Raw genomic sequence first — 10,190 nt, forward strand, 5'->3', positions numbered from 1 at the left:
GCTTCATTTTCCTTATCTGTACAATTGAGATAGTAAGAGAGTCCACTCTGTAGGACTGTGAGGAATACCAGAGATAAATATTAGCAATTATTATTTTGTGTTTTATAGTCAATTTTAGATAAATATTCTTTCAGCTTCTGCTTGGATTACTTGCTGTAGCCATTGAGATTCCCTAAAATATTCTTGTTATGTAGTAAGCAAATGCAATGAGTAATTCATGTCCCTTTTAAGAAAATGTTTATTGACTGAGTATTAGTCAACTGATATGTTTGACTTGGTAAATATAAAAAACTTGGTGATCCCATGAAGTTCCAGTTGAGTGTTTTTTCCTGAAATTTACTTTACTCATTGTTCTTAACTGTTATAATCTATAAGTTCTGTGAAGAGAAACTAATAAGCAGAACAGTAAAGAAATGGGAAACAATTATTTTTCCCAGATTTTCTATTTTCCACACCTTCTATTTCCAGCTCTTCCATGAATACATCTGGGCAGTAGCTTCCTTTGTATTGATTACTGGTGTCCCAGTTATGTTGTGTAAGAAACTACCCCAAATTTGGTGGCATAAAACAATTACTTATTATCTCATATTTCAGGGGGTTGACTGGGCTTAACGGCATTTATTGCTGGAGCTCTTTCATGTGGTTGTAATCAAGTGTCTGCTTGGGTTGCTGTCATCACAAAACTCTGCTGGGCTTGATGTCCAAGTTAGCTTACTCATGTGATTGCCAGTTGATGCTGGCCAATCTAAGGCTATGAATAAGAATACAGTACCATACACAGCCTTTCCACGTTGCTTGGGTTTCTCATAAAGTGGTGGCTGAGTTCCAAGAGTGAGCATTAGGAGAGGCAGGAAGTAGGAGCTTCCAGGCCTTGTAAGAGCTGGTCCCAAAACTGTCACAGCATCAGTTCTACCATGTTCCACTGGTGAAAGTAGCCTCAGGGTATTCTCAAGTTCAAGGGTATAGAGAAATAAATACTAGCTTTTAATGGAGAAATATTGCCAAAGAGCATGTGTGATAGGAGATACTGCTGTGGCCAATTTTAGAAAATAAAATTGTCTCAGTCAGTGAGTACAGGAAAGGTAGAGAAGCAACCAATATTTTCATCACATTAAAAAATTAATAAACATTTTATTTTGGAGTAGTTTTAGATTTGCAGAAAAGTTGCAATTTTAGTGCAGAACATTTCTTTCTGTTCTTATCTAGCTTCCCCTGATGCTAACATCTTACATAGCCATGATAGATTTGTGAGTACTAAGAAATTAACATCGGTACAATACTATTAATAAGCCACAGACATTATTTGGATTTTACCAGTTTTTCTCTGATATTCTTTTTCTATTCCAGGATACAATCTAGGATACTACACTGCATCTAGCCAGGTCATATTTTAACATGTTAACCAATCTCTCTCATGCAGATAATTCTTCTCCAAATTTCTCAACCTATTAGGAAATGATTTGCTTTCAAATATACATCTTTATAAATAGTAAGAAGTTAAAAATATGGTCCAAGTCAGTTGGAGCATCAGTGATCTCAAAAATACATTTTAGCCTTTTTTAGGATGCTGTAAAACATTTTCTTTCTTTCTTTCTTTTTTTTCCTTTTTGTCTTTTTTCGTGACCGGCAACGGATCGCAACCCTCAGTGTCGCGCCCATACCGGACTGGGACCGGCAACGGGATCACAACCCTCGGTGTTGCTCCCGCACCTCGCTCAGCCAGTGAGCAGCCGGTCTGTATGTGGGATCCGAACCCTCAGCAGGAGTGCTGCCGCGCTTCCCAAGCGGCGTACTGTAGCAGTGCGCCACTGGGCCGGCCCTGTAAAACATTTTCTAATGAGTTGCTATTAGTCTTCTAACATGGGAAAAATAAAGTTTCTAGTAGTATATATAACATCATAGCCATTTTGGGTGTTTTTAAAATTTTCTTGTTAACTTTAGACCTTAATCTTTGTTGTATTTGTGACAGAAAAAAATTAAAAAAGACTTAAATCTGTGCGCATAGGACTTTAACATTGCACTTGAAATTTATAGACTTCAACATAACCACCATTTTTTGGTGATCCAACATTCAGTCTGATTTTCCACCTCATTGAAAACATTCTCCAGCTGCTGCCGAGTGATTTCATAAATTGCATTCATGATCCTGGCTCGAAGTTCCTTTAAAGAATGTGGTCTGGATGAATACACAACAGTTTTAACACAGTCCCATAAAATATAGTTCAGTGGGATAGGTCAAGTTTAAAGTTGCAGAAGGATTTCATAAACACCCCAAGTAGATGGGTACTAAAACTTTCAGTGTGTTATATGGAAAAACCTTATAAAGGACGGCAGTATTCCAGAGGTAGATTAAGTTGGTCATCTATGAAACAATTCCTACTACTGATGATTCTTAATAGTACCACCTGCTAGTTCTTTCATATTAAATTGTGTGAAATAACACATTCTGTAAACTGATGAACTACTTATTTGTTTAATAAACCCATCAATGAAAGAAATCTCTGTCATAAGAAATGGAGTTATTTATTAGGCCTGAAAGGTCTGAAGCCAATGAAATGTCAGGCATTTTTGTGGACAAAGAGTATTGTAATGTGGCATTGTTTTTTAAAACAGCAGCAAGAAGCATACCATACCCAGTTGGCATGTTTGTCCTTTATTTGGCAGGAAACTCCAGAATCTCTGGGTAATAGCTGAATGCCAAGTTAAACCTCAGAAAGATATCAGTGGTTTTGGTATATAGTTCTAGGCTATAAGTATGCACCGAAGGCTGACATTTTCGGTGCTTCACCGATGTATTTCCTTTGCTTATTTTATTTTTTTAGTGAGTATCTTTCTTATAGTCATGATAATTGTCATCCTAGAAAACAAGGCCAAACAATATAAACTTCATATCCCTAAATTAGAATTGTTGTTCCCTTGTTAGAATAGATACTGCTCACATTTGAAATTAATATGATTTACATGAAATTAATGATACACAGAAAACTTTAGCAATATGTGATAGTTATGACTCTACAGGCTGGTGTGTCTCCAGACATTGTGCAGAATTAATCTCAGAGCAGTTTTTAATATTAGCCAGTCATGATAATTGAAGTTAGATATTCTGCTAGAATACCTTACTGATTTTCAGTTCTGTCACTGAACTTTTCTTTAAATGTTCATAATAATATGTGAGTTATTTATACTTACATATTTTATGTTTAACATACTCTATTTGTATTAGTAGCTTGGAGCTGTTTTTGTTTTTTGCATCTGGTGAGTATGGGGATCCGAATCCTTGACCTTGGTGTTATAACACTGTGCTCCAACCAAGCTTAGAACTATCTTGAATCTAGCTAGTGCATGCCAAGACAAATTTTCCACATATTTATAAAATTAATTATAGATTTATATAATACCTGATGAATGTCTCTCCTTAGAGAAGAAGATATGAGTGTAATTTCTGGTTCTTTTAGATAATTCTGAACTTCTGATTTTATTGCATTTTGCTACAGTTTGGATATGTGTGGCCCTCCAAAATTCATGTTAAAATCTGATCCCCAGTGTGGCAGTGTTGGAAGGAGGGGCCAAATGGGAGATTTTGGGGTCATGAGGGTGGATCCCTCATGAATAGATTAAAGCCCTCCCTGGGGAGGGAGTGAGAGGGTGAGGAATGGATAAATTCCCTAGAAAGGCAGTTTGTTACAAAGAGCCTGGCATCTCCACTTCCTCTTTCTTGCTTCCTCTCTCACCCTGGTGGCCCTTTCCCTTTCCACCATGAGTGGAAGCAGCCTGAGACCCTCTCCAGATGCAGCTGCCCCAGAATCATGAGTCAAATCAACCTCTTTTCTTTATAAGCCAGTGTCAGAGATTCTGTTATAGCAACACAAGAACAGACTAATACACATTTTCAAAGGAATGTAATCTCCTTTTTCATGTTCTTGTTATAGTTAAGAATTAGTAGTGTATGCTTTAATACCAAAGTATTGGTCTATTCTCCCTCCCTTTTTTAAAACTTTTGGTAACTTTGACCAATATTATTATAAAGTTACTATAGGGCTATGGTCTTAAATTCATTTTGGATATTGTTCCTCGTTCTGTAATTCTGGAGAGACTGTTAGTTCATGAGTCTGAGCTCTGAGTCTCCTGTAGAATGATTTCAGGCCTGCTAGGTCAAATTAAACTGTTAGATTTGCTCTAGTGCAGATGCAAGTCTTCTCTTAGTTCCCAGAAATTCTCTGGTTCTTGTACCTTGTGGTTGTAGCTAACCTTTATTTATTATGGTTAAGATTTTTAATTTTAATTATGGCATTTAGATTTGAACCCTTAAAAAGTTTATGAATGTAGGAAGCTTGTACTTTTGAAATTATCTTCTAAAAAAGCTATATTTTGATGTTTTTAGTTAAATTTCTCTCTCTATTCAGCTTTTGCTCAAGTAAATTTGAAAGATTTGTTATTCTCCATTAAATGGAAAAGTATGTAAACATTACTGTACATTTGAAGTTTTATCATAAATATTCAAGACCATAAAGAATATTGTTAAAGTAAGCCCTTCACCACACCATGCTGAAACTAAATGCCTAGCCTAAAAGGTTTTTATGATCTGTCTTGTTTTCTGTTCTTCCCTTAAAATGAAATTGTTAACTGTCATTTACATTAATTTGCATTAACCACCTTATGATATATCTTTTGTTCTTTAAAGCAAAGTGGTATGCTAGCTAACCTTATTTTTTCATTCATAAAGCAATGTTTTTAACCCCAAATGCATTAACTAAAAATTTCCCACAATGCTCAGGAAATATTTAAGATCTAAGACTACTATACCAAAAGCATTTTATTCAATTTTATTTGTATTTTTATATAGTAAATAAAAGATTATAAAGTGTTTTACTTATACTCCTAAAAGTGTGCTTAATGAATATATTGTGAACAGGGTATTATTTTAGTAGTTTCTGTTATGCAACACTTGGGTCTCACAAAACTAATGGTGTAAAAAAATTTCCAGGAACACATCAAATAAATTACTGTTTAATAGACAATGATTTGTCCATGAAGAGTGATTAAGCCTTAAACGAATACTGTTGCAAGGTCAGTCAAAGAGAAAAGTTGGTGTTGGGTGATTGTTAGCATACCACTCTTGAGGACACGAATATTATATCTAGAAATAACATATCATAGGATCATTAGAAAGAAAGATAGTATAATTTAAAGGTACAAAATGTGCAAATGCACACACACACATTGATGACTTCTGCAAACTTTTAGTTCATGTCCACTTTTAGTTAGTTATACAAGTTTCTTGGAGAACCACTGGGGGAAATCCCATATTCTTATTCTAAATATGAATCTCTTCAGAATTTATTTTTATAAAGGCAATTTGATTATGTTGATTGAATAGTTTTACTCTTAGTTTTCCCAAAGGCAGCCTCACTCAATTTAGGAGGACTTGGGAACACCCACAAATTATCTTCCATAGAATTTTTGCCATACGAGTTGTATTCCTGAAGGTTTATGCCATTGTTAGGAATGGATATCTCATTGTCTGTCCATGATTGGAGAATTGCTTTTTCTGGTAAAATTTTTACATCTCCTGGTAAAGGGGAAGCTGTGATATTTCTTCTGAAGAATTTTGCCATTTCGTGAGAGAGAGGGTTGTCTTTTGAATGTTGTAGTAAAATGCACCAAATGCAATTTTGTACTGTCCTTCCAGTGTCTTCAACACATTCTCTTGAGACAAACAGAACTGCTTTCCTTGTTGCAGTTGAGATTTTCAGTTTTCGTAGTAGTTTAGGCTGCCATTAAGTCCTTTATCTCTTCATTTCTGAGTATGAATGTTGCATATTATGACTTAATCTTTGGAGATGTCTGCTGGTCAGATTCTCTTCCTGAGACTAATCTCTTTGGATCTTTGTAGCTCTCTTTTGAAATTGCTACATTTCTTTTTCACAAGTTCCAACTCTTGTTCTAGACCATGGATCTTCAGGTCATAGCTCAATTTTCCACCTCCCAATTTGATGAAGGTGGATTTAAATGCCTCTTCACCTACTGAGTTTCTACCTTTGTGCTTAGAGGGGAGTTCTACTTATTGAGATTGCATCTGTTCACTTAGTACTTTCAAAGATCCATTTGTCTTTATTCATTTTATTCCAGTGTGCTCTACATATTATCTCTATGAATATAGGCCTACTGATGTGCATGATAGCCCTTATTTACTGGTTTTTATCTCACAGAATATGTTTTTCTTTATCTTATTGAGTTCCCATAAATGTGTCTTCCAAAAATATTATTCTTTTCTTTAAGAAAGAACTCTCTCTTTGAATCCTAAAGTCATTTCTTAAATGTCTTCAATACAAGAACAAGGCAAAATATGAAGCAACAAGCTCATTGTCAGTGTGTTGAGATGGGAATCACTGTACCGCTCCTCTGAGCTTTTCCACAATTCAGAAGACATGTGTCATCCTTTACCAGTACATCCATGACATCTGGAGCCTGGCTTCCATGGCTGTCTGCAGAGCTGGCCACTTTCCATTCTCTAGTGGTAGAAAATAATCTGAAAACAAGCCTGGTAGTCAGAGGTCACTGGGCCTTTGGCTTCCTCTAAGACCCTGCTGCTTTTCCACCCGCCCTAGCTGCCTCGCTCCATGAGAGGTTTCTCCTCCTTGGCTTGGGCCACTCCCCTGCGCGCCAAGGTCTCTAAAACTACATTTTGAGAATCCTGTTGTCTTTTGGAGAGAAAGGAGTTAAGCTTACAAAATAACATACATTTTACATGTTAATTTTGGGAGCAAACCCATTGTCTACTAAGTCAGACATCTGGATCTGAGTCTCAGCTCTGCTACTTGTCAGCTGGGACTTTGGTGAGATAATTAACCTCTCTGGGCTTCAGTTTCCTCTGCTGTGAAACAAGGATGATGACATAGTCTCAGTAGGGCTGCTGTGATGTTTAGATCTGATAACTTATGTAAAATACTCAGCCCAGGGATGGGCACCGTCAACAGCTCTTTCTCCTCTCTGTCAGAAAGCCGAGCTTTCTGCCAAAGTCTACCACCAGTTCTTAAATTAGGATTTTGTTTTGTTTTGTGCATTGTTTAATTTTCAGAACAATAATGTTCAGTCATGTTATGCCTGGAGAAAACTAACTACCACCACAGTATGGGTAAAGAACTAAATCAGTAGGATTAACAGCATTATTTGATTCATTTCATTTATGACAGGTTTATATATTTTTCTGGTGATACAGGAGTGGTTGTATTTAATGTGTACATTGGGATTTATAAAGTTTTATTTACCCTTATATTTTCATCTGTCAGGAAATGGTTGATTTTGTTTTATTCTCCTATTAGTTTTTGCTAAATTTGTCTCCTCGAAGTTGGGCATACTCATAACTTAAGAAAGAGTTTGGAAGGTGGGCGACTAGCATAACTAACAGTAGTTAAATTTTGAGATAAAATGTATAAACACCATAATATAAGGTTGGTACCTTTGCTCCTTTTCAGCTAACTCTGAATATTTTCTTTTTCTTGAAGTGAAGTATGTTTCCTTGGCTTTGCCTGTTATCTTTTTTTGCATGCTCCTAATGAACATCTATAGATTTGATTTACAGAACCCATCTTGGAGTTTAACCTAGGCTTTCTTCACTGAATGGTGCAGCCTGCTTAATAGGGGGCTTGCTTGAGTAATCCTCTTGGCTAATTGTACCAAATCATTTCCTGCAAGTTATCTGTGATGAACTATGGTGGGAGAGTCCATTTAGAGCCACCCACCCTACTGGCCAGGGGCTTGGCCTTTGGAGCTCATTAGACCCCAGAGTTCAAGTCTGGTTCCCATGACAGTAATTAGCTCTGGGGCTTTGGGCAAGTCATTTACTATCTTTATGTCTCAGATTCCCCATCTGTGAAATGGAATAATAATATAATTCCTAACTTATCAGATTGTTGGAAAGATTAGATTTGGTAATACATGTCAAAGTTAGCCCTGCACTTGCATAGGCTAAGTCACTAAATATTAGCCATTATTATGAGGTGAAAATTCAGTGTTACTAAAAAATTTCTCTTACTAGTCACCTTGAAACAAAGCAACAACATAACCCAGTTTTTCATGTTACCAGTTGAGAAAGTGGATTCTAAAGCTAATAGAAAAATTGTCATTTTGATACGTACAGGGCTATAATTATTTTGAATTGATAAAAAGGTCTATAGAATGTTAAACAGTGGTTAGTTATTGAAAGAATCCAATCTCTTAAGGATGTTTAATATGACCAAGGACTAGTGTAGGCATTGGTAGAATTTAGTGTACTTTATAAAATTTTTTCTCGGGCCGACCCCGTGGCTCACTCGGGAGAGTGCAGAACTGGTAGCGCCAAGGCCTCGGGTTCGGATCCTATATAGGGATGGCTGGTTCACTCGCTGGCTGAGCATGGTGCAGACAACACTGTGCCGAGGGTTGTGATCCCTTTACCGGTCAGAAAAAGAAAAAAAAAATTTTTTTTTCTGTATGGGACCTGACTTGCTGAACCTGAAAATGAAACAAAGAAAACAGGCTTGTTCTTCCCATGCCCATAGTGCCAAAAAATAAATTATTGCTATATTCATTAAGTCATAAAATTTAAATCATCTCTATTTGAGTTGGATACCTCACTATGGTATTTGACACTAACCACTAGTTCAAGCAGGATCTGCTTATTGTTCAAGGTCAATTGACACTGGGCTGTTGCATCAATATTAAAGTATTGCAAAATAATATGGTTGTAAAAAAGCTCTTCCATTAAGCAGTGAATGTAAATGAACTTCATTTGTCCTTGTAACCAAATGCTGTGCATCAGGAAAATTTTCTTGCGTTAGCTTAACCACTAGTTTACTCTTTTTTCTGTGATGCTTTCAGGGCTGTGACTACCTAGCAACGTCACATGTAGGCATTTCATTGTTTTTCTCCTGCTTCCTTCTTTTCTGCAGGACAGAATCCCCAGCTGTCATCCTCTCTGGCATGGTGCTGATGCTCAAAAATGGCACTGTCTTCACCCTCATCAGTGAAATGCTGGTGTTTCTTTTACAGCTGCCATGTGCAGATGCCTTGACATGGCTGCATTTGGTGTTTAGATGATAGCTAGAGACGGTTAAGCCACTGGCTGTAGGGCGGATATTCTAAGTTTCCGGGTGAGACTGAAAATGGGAAGAGGAAACAAAAAGGAGACTGGATATAGGGGGATGAAATCCTGTTGTTTGGATTCCTGAAAGAACAGGCAGAAATTTCAGGTAAAAGGGTCTGAGAAATTATTTTCACTTCTCAGTGTCTTCATTCAGGCACAACATCTGAACAAGTTATAAACTTTTAAAATAAAGTATGTCAGATATTGCTTAATTGTTATATATCTCAAGTAGCTTAGATTAATGCATTTTAAAGTAGGAAATTAGCATAGTTTGTTAAATCAAATATTTAACTTGACAAAGCCCAGATAAGGACATATAAACTTAGTAATGAACTGCTGCATCAGCAGGCATTTGAGGTTTAATCATGCAGTCAATTTTATACCTCACTGTCATTACCTTGCCTGGTTCCTGTGAAATTTATCATATTTTCAGTAAATTTTTGTAACCTCAGGTGAGATTTGGCCTTTTCCCCATTCCTAACACCTGCCCTTTTCACACAGAGATCAACAAAATAAGTAGTTATTTGTAGCAAGCTCAACAAGTGTTTTTTTTAAGTAATTGATTATTTGTTGTTGTGCAGTATGGTTTAACCTCAGCACCTTTGCTGTCTAAAAATGGTCATATTGTGAGAATAGCAGAACTATTTTCAAAACTTAAAATAGATTTTTCAATATCTGTTTTTCTCAAGGAAACTGATTGGTGTTCCTAGTAAGATAGCAAGTCAATCAAGCAATAACTAGAAAATCTGGATATTTATATTCGGGTAAAAACAGTGTTTTTTTGAAACGTGAAAAAAATGGAAACTAAGTTTATACTAATCAAGCTATTTCACGGTCTGCAGAGAAATGATAGGATTTTTGGATTTCCACTTTGGAAAGATGACAGATTCATGAAGAGTAGAACAAATGGCTCAGCTTTTTATTGAATGGTTAGAGAAACTTGTAAAGACATTCAGATTCTACTTAATTGTGTATACAAAGGAGAGCACAAGAAGGTTAACCAGGGCAGGCCTGAAGAGAAATCTGAGTCAGCTTCGTAGCTACCTGTGTCAATGGGGAAAACAGG

The 10,190-nt window shown here is 36.4% G+C and overlaps 1 pseudogene; it reads right to left on the minus strand.

The window, feature by feature from the left end:
* Positions 1-5,360: 5,360 nt before the first annotated feature.
* On the minus strand, positions 5,361-6,456 carry LOC103609383 (annotated as a pseudogene).
* Between the last annotated feature and the right edge of the window lie 3,734 nt (positions 6,457-10,190).

The sequence above is a fragment of the Galeopterus variegatus genome, unplaced genomic scaffold (genome assembly GCF_000696425.1).
Source record: "Galeopterus variegatus unplaced genomic scaffold, G_variegatus-3.0.2 Scaffold9555, whole genome shotgun sequence".
NCBI classification, from domain to species: Eukaryota; Metazoa; Chordata; class Mammalia; order Dermoptera; family Cynocephalidae; genus Galeopterus; species Galeopterus variegatus.